Source organism: Thermobia domestica, chromosome 1, assembly GCF_964235325.1.
Source record: "Thermobia domestica chromosome 1, izTheDome1.hap1.1, whole genome shotgun sequence".
NCBI lineage: Eukaryota > Metazoa > Arthropoda > Insecta > Zygentoma > Lepismatidae > Thermobia > Thermobia domestica.
Genome location: NC_137454.1, coordinates 214,248,218 through 214,260,514, shown reverse-complemented (window position 1 = coordinate 214,260,514; position 12,297 = coordinate 214,248,218).

Genomic DNA, 12,297 nt, shown 5'->3' with positions numbered 1-12,297 from the left:
AATTTATTGAATGATATGTTAAAATTTCATGTTACGAAATAGTCTGCAACAATAAAGAAGCAATAATGATCATGACAATGATAAATACGTTTTCCAACTTTAAAATGTACAGAAAAGTAACACAGTATGAAACTTAAAATTGTAGATTTATAGTAAAGGTTGATAGTAATGTGAAATACAAATATACATTTTCCCCTATGTCTTGCAATTTGATTCCTATAGAATTAATAATTTGTTTCGATTTCCTCGCGGCACACGAGCGGCCCATTCGCGTCACACGAGTGTGCCGCGGCACACCGGTTGGGAAACGCTGATATAAGGTAATAAAGCTTTATGAAAGAGGATAAATTTGATGAAAAACCTATTAAATTTATATTTTTGGATTTTTTTTTAAATTCATGAAAGAAAGTGAGAATCAACTGAACTTATAAAGGTATACATTCCGCTCCTATACTACCATACCCAATTTTTAAATTTGCCAACTTCCAAAATTTAAACGGGGTGGCCCTTTACATTCCTCTCAAACTGCAGGGGTAAGTCAAGGTACCCATGCGAAACTTTAGACGGGTGGTTCTACGTACTCCTGAACCAGGTTTACAAAAGTGAGACCAACTATCGTCCTTACTACTATAGTTGAGTTGTAGAATGAACCATCAATTTAGTCAGGGGCGGATCCAGGGGGGCTATCGCCCCTCCAGAAGAGGAAACTTTCTTATTTTATATAAAATTTAAAACCCATCCCAGAGTTTGGAGCTCTTAAAAGTAGCTGTAAGTAGCAGTATTGCAACCCACCGCCCCCACCAGAAATCCGTCCTGGATCCGCATTTTGCTTGATAATAAACCAAATTTTGGCACATACAAAGCAACTGCAACTTAAAAACGAGTTAAATCTCAGTGATAAAACCTTAACAATGTATTACTAAGTAAATAACGATTGTTTTGTATAAATTTGAGATTTTTCAAGTGTGTCCCTTTTGAGATATGTCATGTTGAACATGGCCGATTTTCTAAAAATCGCATTGTATGAAGATGCAGATCAAAAAAGCATGAAACTTTTAGGGTCAAATTTTTATAGGAAGTAGTTTTGTTTCTAGAAAAGAATTAACGGTGAGTCGCATTTTTCTTCAAAATTTTTAATTTCAAAAACGACATTTTTTTTTTCAGACTTTAACTTTCAACAATTGTGTTAAGGTGTTTGTATTGTAGTAGGCTTACATGTTCACAAGACGTGAATGGTTTAAGTCACTTACTTCGTAACCTTTCTCAACACGTTAAGTCACTTAAGATGGATATCACTTTATAAATTTCTTGCTGTTTAATTTCCAAAAATTGAAAGGAAATTAAACAACTGACTTTTTGATAAACTTGTTTTTGTGTGTCTCAGTTGGGCACTATTTAATTTCTTAAAGATAATTTTACACCTAAGGACATCTAAAATGAAGGCATACAAATAGAATGGTTTCCAGAGGAATATACCCTTCTTCAGGGGCGTAAATAAGGGCCCCGCAGATTGCAAGCGGGGGGGGGGCAAGCCATCAGGGGGCTCGAAGGCTCCCAAATCGTGAAGCAGGACGTGGAGAAGGGGCCATACTCCACGCCATTTGTGGGAGGGCCCCAAGCCTTTAGTTACGCCTGCCATTCCTCACGCAGTTAAATCATCAGTTCCATCAGCAGGAATGGAGGAAAAGTCTGAGCTCCAACATTGACTACATGTGTTCAATAATGTTCAGGTCTGGGGATTGAAAGTGACGCAAAGTGTAGTTCATTCCATGTTCATAAAAACATGCATCAACAGCTCGAGCAATGTGAATTTTCATAGTGGAAAATTGGTCAGAAACAACATCCGCATCAGGATGCATGTGGTCAACCTAAAATGTCTACAATCACTGGTAGTAATGAGTCCTGTGAGCGCTATCACGGGACCCACGCATGGAACTGCGCTTACAGCACCGCGGAGCTGCCGACATGTTTCAAGGCAGGGAGGAGATAGTTTGGGGCATATGCTTCTTTGAGCGTGTGCCATACGAATAGTCTACTGTTGTAAATTAGGTGAAAGAAGACTCATTAATCCATACTATGTGTCTTCAGTTACTGGCGGTTGGACATTGCAATCCGACCGCGGATGTTCCGGTTATGCAACTAGCCCGTTGCAACAGTTGTTTCAAGTGAGCAGTCCCTTTTACCACGTGACAATTCTCAGCCATGTGTGACGGAAGCTTCTCTTCCATCCACTATTATAACACTATTCGCTGATGTGTTGTCATGTGTTCTCTAGACCGCAATCTTGGATACTGTTTCTCATGAAACATCCTAACACACTGTCATCTTAAGTACACTTATGCCAACTAACTGTCCACTCACAAATTGGCTTCTTTGAAACTCAAGGTATTTTGCTGGGGCCGTCGTGACTCAGTGGTAGAGCGCTCACCTCTGGTGCATGGGGTCCTTGGTTCGATCCCAGCTCGCGTCTTGAGCTTTGTGGTGGACAAACACAGTGTGCGTGGGTTTTATCGGGATTCTCCAGTTTCCTCCCACTTTCTTCATTCCACCATTTCATTCATTTCTCATCATCACCGTCTCCTTTAGCCTAGCCGGCATAATCGTGGGACGTAAAACTTGAACATTTCATTTCACTTTTTTCAAGATATTTTGCATCACCACATCGTCTCTCCGCTTCGACAAACGACTCACAAGGTACATTCGCGAAGTGTCCCCTCGGGATTCGTGTAAAATTGATTCAAATGCAAAGTTCTCCGCGGCCCAATATGTATTGTACTAATTTTAGCGGCCCATACGGGTAATTTGCATATTTGTGCGCCTTCATATATCCGGAATTTAGACAACCACTACTATAAACCTCGGTCACAAAATTGCTTTTATTTTTTATTTATTTTATTATTATTATTATTATTTTTTTTTATGGACGCTGGACATGAATGTGGGTACATGCAAAACAAATAGGATCAAGTACTGCTTCTCTGACACGTGTTACCCATCCCGGCCGTCATCTTGGATTAAACTTTCGTTTTTCAAATGGGGATAGGTGCATGTGATACATCAAATTCATATAAAATTTTCTCGGAAATTCATTGGTGTAGTTAATTTTAACGTAGCTTGTACCGTTTGCAAGGTATTGCATGTTAAATATCAGGCACTTCACGAATGTTGAAAAAAAATAGATAATTGGGCAGTTCTCCGTGTGTATATGTAATCTTTAAAACGATTTATTGTTGACGAAATATTCCCTAAACGTAAATACATACATACACACAGACATAAATACGGAAGTGGTAGGTCTTCACCCAAATCTAGTATCTTCATTTACATTAGGCATTTTGACCGTAATAGAATACTTCCTTGTTATGGTATAACATGAAAGTAATAACAATCACTCACAGAAATGTAATAAGATTATAACACCAATGTTGTAAAGAGTTTGTTTATACCTACAGTCAGTGGCGTATTTAGGATTTTGTTTCGGCGGCTTTGCAACTTTATTTCTGGAAATGTGAAAATTCTGCAAGATATTTCATTTATTTTAAGATAGTAAATAAAATTCTGAGGGGCGGCTTAAGCCCTGTAGCCCTCTCTTAAATACGCCACTGCCTACGGTTTTCTTGCAGTTAGAAATTGTTTTGATTTGTCAACATCGTTACTTTAACTGATATTACTCTAAAATGTCTATTCGCGAAGTGCCTGGAGAGATTTAATATGCAATATCTTCCAAACGGTACCAGCTACGGTAAAATTAACTACACCAGTGGATTTTCGAGAAAATTCTACACGAATTTGATATATCAGTTGCAACTATTCCCATTTGAAAAACCGAAAGTTAAATCCAATATGGCGGATCCAAGATGACGGCCGGGGTGAGTAACATGTCAGAGAAGCCGTACTTGATACAATTTGCTTTGCATATATCCACATTTATGTTCATTTACATCTAACGAAACTAAAAGCAATTTGTGTCCGAGCGTTACAGTAGTGTTTGAATTCCGGATATATGAAGGCCCATAAATATGCAAATTACCCGTATGGGCCGCTAAAATTAGTACAATACACATTGGGTCGCTGAGAACTTTTGATTTAAAATGAATTTTACACGAATCCCGAGGGGACACTTCGCGAATGTACCTTGTCAGTTCTATTATCTAATTATAGACACCTAAGAACGGCCTGGTGCTACACACACATCTTCAACGTTACCATTTCATACATCAAGCTACAAGTTCCCATTATTGTGATAACCATACGCTACGCATGATTGGAGTATATTTCATGCAGTTAATATTACAACAGTCTCTAACTCCCTTTTCTTTCGCAGTTTGTATGGATGATAGAACTTCGTTCTAGTAACAGGCAGTTTACGTATTGGTCTTAATGACGGAACACGTTTTAATCATACTGAAAAGCTAAATATCCAGCTGTATGTTACCATATCAAGTATGATATATCCTGATTTAACAACGATAGTCTTTCAATTTTATTGTCTTCGTTCACTATAATTAGTTCTTGGTAAATTGAGTTCGCCTACGGTTATGCGTGTTGGTTCTATTCTATGCCTAAAACAAAACCAATCCCCACTTCCTTTCTTTTTGTTTGAATTCTAAGTTAGATTGCTGAGAGAGAGAGAGAGAAAAATAAAACAGAGGGCGTAAAAAGGATTAAAAAAAAAAAAAGAACACGACTCCCAAACTAGCAATTATTACTAAAGCTTCAAACTTTTCTGACTTTTCGCCAGTGTATCTGTGGATGATGTCCAGTGTCCCGAAAAGTAGTGCCAGTAATACTGTAAATCCTGAATAGCAAGCACATTTTTTAAAAATATAGTCATTAATCATTATTAATCAATATATTTTACGCAGTTAAGCGAGTTCATCCTGTGGTTCTGTATGGTTGCGAAACATGGTCGCTTACTCCGAGGGAAGAACGGCGACAAAGTATTTAAGAACAAGATCCTGAGACGAATATTCGGAGACAAGAGGAACGGGAATGGCGGAAACTTCATAACGAGAAAGTACATAATTTATACGGTTTACAAAACATTGTTAGGGTCATCATATCTAGGAGGCTCAGGTGGGCACGTCATGTAGCCAGGATGGAAGAAAGTAGGAACGATTTCAAAGCCTTAACTGGAAGACTGATCGGAAAACGACCATTAGGAAGACTACGCGCAAATGAGAGGACAATAATAGGAATTCAAATTGAAAACTGGATCCAGTTGGTTAAGGATAAAAGTCAGTGGAGAGCTTTCGTGAACGCGGCATCAACTGTACATATGAGAGAGAGGCGAGTTCATCACCAGGACAAAGCCAAGGAGAAAAAGTACGAAAATACGGTGCGTTTAGTCTCTCTCCGCAGTGATTACAGCACGGCAACTAACTACAATGTGACACACAACGTATTTATCGCGCAGTATACGTCTCTTTTGAGTTGAAGGCTAAAGTGGTTGTTTCAATATTTTTCTCATAACACACATCCACTGCGTTTTTTTTTTTTTTTTTTTTTTTTTTTTTTTTTTTTTTTTTTTTTTTACGGATTGTACATTAGAGATTGTAGCATATACACACAAATGAAAATTTATAATTGAGGAGTTTATAGTGAAACTTCAATAAAATTTCTACCATTCTCCTTACTGCCTTTATTATGACTTACAGTACATGATAGACTAGTTGAGTGACGCTCCATTACGAAGTAATTAGTTTTTCATTTCTTATGTATCTTTGTCATACTTCGTAACTTATTTTGTCTTAATGTGATCAGCCAAGTGCTTGAAGTACACTAATAAATATTGCTCTTCATTGAAAATCAATAGAAGTAAGGGAGATCTTATTTTTATTATTCTAAACATATTTTCTTAAAATCCTTACTCTCAACTCTGCCTTTTGTACAGAATTTTCCTGACTATGAAGCCGTGCTTAGACATATTCTGGTGATATGCTAAGTAATCATACTGATTCTCATAGTTCCAGGCTACAGTCTTTTATTTTTTATGCTGTGCAGTCATTGAAAACTGCATTCTAGATTTTAATCAGCCTACTTTATACAAGCGTATTGAAAGTTCTATGTAATATTATATATATATACACACAAGGGCGGATCCAAGGGGGTGGCTATAGGGGCTATAGTCCCTCCCTTGACGCTCAGATATACACTGGATAAAATGGGTTTCAATCCTGCTTTACACTGGATAAAACGGCAAATTATGGTTTAGCCCCTCCCTTGATCATATCCTGGATCCGCCACTCTCTCACTCTCTCTCTCTCTCTCTCTCTATATATATATATATATATATATATATAAGGAAGTATAGAAAGCATTGAGCCTGTTGCGCACCAGATAGCGTTAGCATCCCAAATCTCAGGGAATATGACTGGCAGTGGGTCAGGTCCAAATTATTCAACAGCTGAAGCTAGTAGATGTGCAAAAAAAAAAAAAAAAAAAAAAAAAAAGTGTTAGAATCCTTATAATCAGACGTAAGGTATTGCGCCGTGAACTTTCCGTACAACTGCGCTACATTTTGCAATTTTATTTTGAAAAGAGACCCAAATACCGCGCAAGCCCATGAAAACTTTCTGTTTATGGGCAAGATACTTTATCAAAAGAAAGAACTCAAATATGGTTTAGTGGCTTTCGTTCTGGAAATTTCGATGTCGAAGATGCTCCTTCCAGCTAAAGTGGATGATATTCTCACAAAAGTGGAGCAAGACCGGCATGTAAGCAGTCATGATATCACTAATAACCTAAAATATCCGCCACTAAACAGTTTTAAACTATTTGAAAAAAAGCTGGGTACAAAACGAAGCACCATGTTTGGGTGCACTTAAGGTGGATCACCAGATGTTCTCGGTGCTATGCTTGGATAGTGCGTCGTTGCCAGGTAGTGCCGAGTTTTTACTGGAGCCAGATAATAAAGGAAGTAATCATGGAATTCTGCTTGGATACTTACTGGAGAAATTAATTTTCGACCCTTACCGCAATTCACAGCTAAGTTCCGCTTCTCGAACTGCAACTCTAGAATCCAGGAATTAAACGTACAAATTTGGCAACAATGCATTATGGCGTTCTGCGCAAGTTTCTTCTAAAAATATATTTCCTTAAATGTAAATTAATATTTAAATAAAATGTGAAACATAACGAAAAACGGTCAAACAATATATCTATTTCGTAATAAGACAGTTACTTTAAAGTAATTTACACATTCAAATAAACATTTCATAAAATTGAGCACTTCTAGTAAGATCTAACAGCAAATGCCATCTTGTGTGCTCATTGTAAAGGGAATCAAATATTTTCTCTTATTTGTCGATATCAGAAGACACAACCAAATGAATCAGTGTCTTGTGTTGTAGCCGAAACACAACTTTATCTTATAGTACAATATTTACAATATATAACGTTTCATTATGCAGTAGTTAAGGGAATGAGCTAAAATATGTACTGACTTCCGGGTAGTGGTCCACCTTAATCACTCAGAAACATTTATCCGATCGAATTTCTATCTATGAATCTACTGAAACATAACGAACGAATAATTTCTAAAATGGTTGATCACGAATGATAACAAATGGATAACCTACAATGTGAGAAAAAAAAAAAAAAAAAAAAACATCGTGGTCGAAGTGAGAAGCTCTAGTCTGTGGCAAAGCCCACATTGACGCCCTGGAGGATTATGCTGTAGGTTTGGTATTACTGGAAGAACATTAAGCATCACGAGCTGCGGCCGCCAGGCAGAACGACAAACTTGGATCTGTACTAACGACAATTACCGGAAGTACATCTAGTAATTCAAAAACTCGGAACAGGTTAACAAAAAGAGTGTCGTATGCCACGTAGGCAAAGCTAAACGATGAGATCTTTAACGATCCGTCAGAATTTCAGAGAACTTTGCTAGGAGGTTTTAATACATCCATCGCAGAACCCGAACCTGGCACCATTAGACTATTTGCTTCGGTCCCTGAAGAACTTCCTGAATGGTGGTGTTAGTTTCGAAAGGCTTCTGAAAACCACATGTAACATTCTTCTAAAACCACAAACTACAGAAGTTCTACAGCGACGGGTTTACAGTGTTGTCGGAAGAATGGGAGATCATTATCGAACAAAATGGTGCATATGTGGTTTTTAAATCACAACACATGCATTCTCAATTTTGATGTCCAATACCTTATACACAGCCTGATTTTACTCGCATATGTAGCCATGTTTTAGAGGATAACTATACGAGGGAAAAAGAAAAATCATAAATTTTCTGAAAAAAAAAAAAAAAAAAGTTGTATTACAAATACTTCTGTTTCGTTGCATGTTTGAATTGACCATGACGGAACACGATATGACTTTAATCAAATATCTTTTGGCAAAGGAATTTTTCCATGAATTGGCCAATGACTATCACACAGTGAAATTATGAATAGTAAAATTCAGGAGTTGAATAAGCACCACTGAATATGAGAAGTGTGGAAGATCCAAAACAGCTAGAAGCTGTATTTCATATGCACGATATGATCCTTTCTGACAAGCGAATTGGTCTGCTACGTATTTGTTGAGACCCTAGGGACCAATGTGGTGCGTGTGGATTACGCTGTGCACGAACAATTAGGTATGAAATATTGTCGGCTAAGTAGGTGCCCAAATTCTTCACAGCTGATTAAAAGTGGACAAGACGGAATTGTGCACATAGCGCGTTGCGATGTTTTTCAGCGAGTGCTTCGAACTTCATTAAACAAACTGTCACTGTTGATGAAACGCTATTACATATGTATGATCCTGAGAGCAAAAATCAAGTCTATGCAATGGCGGAAAATTAGGTTTCCAATGTGAAAGAGATGTAGAGAAAAATCCACAGGGAACTGATAGGTAACATTGTTTGAGAGAGTTAGGGAATAGTATTGAGAAAGTATCTGGGAAAAGGCACTACATTGAAATATGTGAACCTGCTGGACAAACTGCATACTGCGTTGAAGGAAAACTTGCAAGACAATACTCCTTTCCACAAGGACACCATCACAACGCACAAACTGTAAGTACTGAAGTTTGATATTAACCATGCGCTCCTGTTCTCCAGATTTGGTCTCGTTAGACTATTATTTTCCCAAAACTTCAGATCCACCGAAAGGTACTGAATTTAGAGAAAGAAAAAAATGCATTATAGCAGCTGAAGGAGCATGGTTTGCATTACAAGACAAAGTGTTTAAGAGAGAATTGCTGCAGGATCGCTTTAGCATCAACCTAGAAGGGAATTACGTTGAATAAAATGCTATCATTGTGTACCTGGCGGCTTTTTTTGATTCCAAATTCGGAAATTTATCTAGCTTTCTCGTGTATAAGGACCACAATTCGAGAGGAAAAGATGTAATGACAGACAGCAAACGTGGCATGACAAAATTAGATTAGTTCGTAAAGACGTTTATTGTGAAGTCATACTAAGAAACAGAAATTTTTCACACACGAACACTGTAAATTAGAGGTAATTTTTAAGAGGAATTGGATTTCGCTAAAACGAGATTTCGTATGAGAGAGAAATTTGAAGATTAATGCTGTAGCACTAATAGCAGTGAATGTGCAAAAAGGATAGATGACAGGCGGGTCGTGGGAGAAAAAAGAAGGGATCATAGGAAGGATTATGGGGGAATCATTCCAAACCTAAACATGCAATAAAAAAGCAATATTAATACATATAATACACAAAAAGCGAATTAATACATATATTAACTAAAGTGAAACATCCAAGTGCAAAAATGAGGAAGTGAAAGGTGATCTACGTATTAAATAAATGAATGAAAATAATTCAATAATAAATAAAAACTGCAAACGTAGTCAATTTCAACTTCGGGAATCCTTTGTTCAAATTAGACATATAAGTGAAATAATCATCCACCTGAGTCTGTCGTCCCTTTCAAGTGACTAGTTTTTGATCTGATCTTTGTTTACAGCGGCAATTAACAAAGCACAAGTGTCGCTGGACGAACACAAAATGAATTAAAATGTCTAATTACACTTAGTTTCTACGAGAATAACTAATTTTAAATATTCGATTCAGCTACAATGAGCCATTTTTTCCCTTTCTTTATATAAGGATTCTTTCGTATTGAAAGAGAGAGCACTTCCTTCGCTAAATGGCGCCGATACATTAAGACCACTCGCGATATACGTTAATCATACTGTAATATTAAGGTTTTGCTTTCTATTAGCGGTCAAATTGAATTATTTTTAGTGTTATACACGGTGTTTTCATAAATGGGGAGTTATAATAATAATAAATAATAAAAAAACAAAATCAAGACTACCGTTATATGCTGTTCAAAGTTTATTACGGAATGGTAATAATACTTCGGATTCACATGGATCCTCTAAAAGAAAGTCGTGTTTTACTTAATGATGACAGCAGCCATTGAAAGAGCTCAATCTTTCTTAACAGTAAGATAAAACCTGATCGGAGATTACAAATAAAAAATACTTTGCATCCTACGAACAGAATATCCAAACATTTTCGTTATTTTCTGGCGGTTTTATCAATGTCATCAACTGTGCTGGTAGGCTTGTAATATGTAGATGGGATCCTTCCCTTCCATGGTGTATTTTTTCTTAAGTAAATGAAATCGATCAGAACTTCTACATTGTTTTTAAATTAAACAAAAGAATACTCACCCAAATAATGGTTCTTTCAATTGTCTCAGATATTTCAAATGCTTCACTCGGGCTTATTGGTCAGCATCACAAGGCTCAAGTAGCTTTTATTTATTTATTTTGTTTTAAGTAAGGTCTTCACATTTTTTTTTCCAACAGTGGTAAAACAATGAATACTGTGCAACATATTTTTTTTTTAACGATACTAGTAATTGTCTAGTACGATACTAGATATTTTACGATACCAGTAGATATAAGGTATGTAACATTTAGAGTATATAGATTTAATATTAGTGCACTAACTTATAACTAAAACCTGTTAATTTTTATTTTTAGGAATCTGTTTTCGTGCAATCTTCTTCCACTGTAACTTCACCATATCCAATTAACCAACAACTACTTCGAATTTCGTGTGCACAATGTAGCCAAACCGAACACCAGTTTCCAATTAAATGATCATATGTAACCCTATTTTTGTAATTCTGACATTTTTGCATATAACTAAAATTGTAATAAAGTTGTTGCTAATCTTTATTTTTATTAATAAAACTGATAATAATATTATCCCAGTCCTTGTGCACATTTTCCTTTCTAGTGTTAGGCGATGGATTTATTATCCTAATGTAATATGTTTGAATGTTTCTTTCGATATTAGAGGTATCCCGTTGTAAAACTTTTACATCCTGAACTGAATGTTTAGTGGCTTGTAAATGTTTTGACAGGCCTGATCATGATGGGAAGCCTAAGTGTTCTTTGTCATTTCAATGTAGGAAATATCACATGAACAAGAAACCTCGTAAATGCCACTTAACGCGTTTTTTTCTACGAATTTGTAGAGTCTTGTGCCTGTTAATCAGTCCTCACGAAAACTACCTGAGTGAATCATCTGAAATACCGGAAAGAAACAACTGGAAATAACATATTTGGGTGGGTATTCTATCAATTATTACAGTGTTCCAAACGTTCTGTATGTAATTAAACATACTTATTTCTCTCAAAAGAGACCAATGAAAAGGAAGGAATTCATCTACAGACATGTTACTAGCTTAATGGTACAGTTGATTACCTTGACAAAGTTGTCAGAAAGCAACGAAATTGTTTGGATTTTCTTTTCTTTCCCGGATAAAAGTCGAAGTCTTTCTAAGTATCCAATAGGTATCCTATAGCTACCTGAAAGATTACGTGGACACAAATTTTTGACATAAGTATGAAAATGTTATATGAGTGTCCGGAGATTATTTTGCCGCAAGATAGATATCAAAAAGCTAACAGTAAAAATCAAACTATGAAAAGCGGTTTACGTTTGGTCACGTATAAAGTACTGTGATTTCTAGCGCTTCCGAATAATACTGTAACGTAAACGCACTCAGTTGTAAAGCATAGATTTTGCCTTTCATCTTCAAAACCTGCCCAGTTGCACTTAAGTTATTGCGCTGCAAAAGAGTACGTTTGTTCCCTGCAGTAATTAACTTTTTGGTGCACTGTATTATATATATGCCACGCACATAATTCGATTCTTGATTGCAACTGATGTCCCTAACATTCGTACAGATCTAATGACTGACTCATACTATTGCCATCCACTGATTTTCAGGTAGACCCATACGGCGAAACCAAGTCGCTGAAAAGTGGAAAAATATTCACTTACTGATGACAGAGAAAGAAAAAAATCAG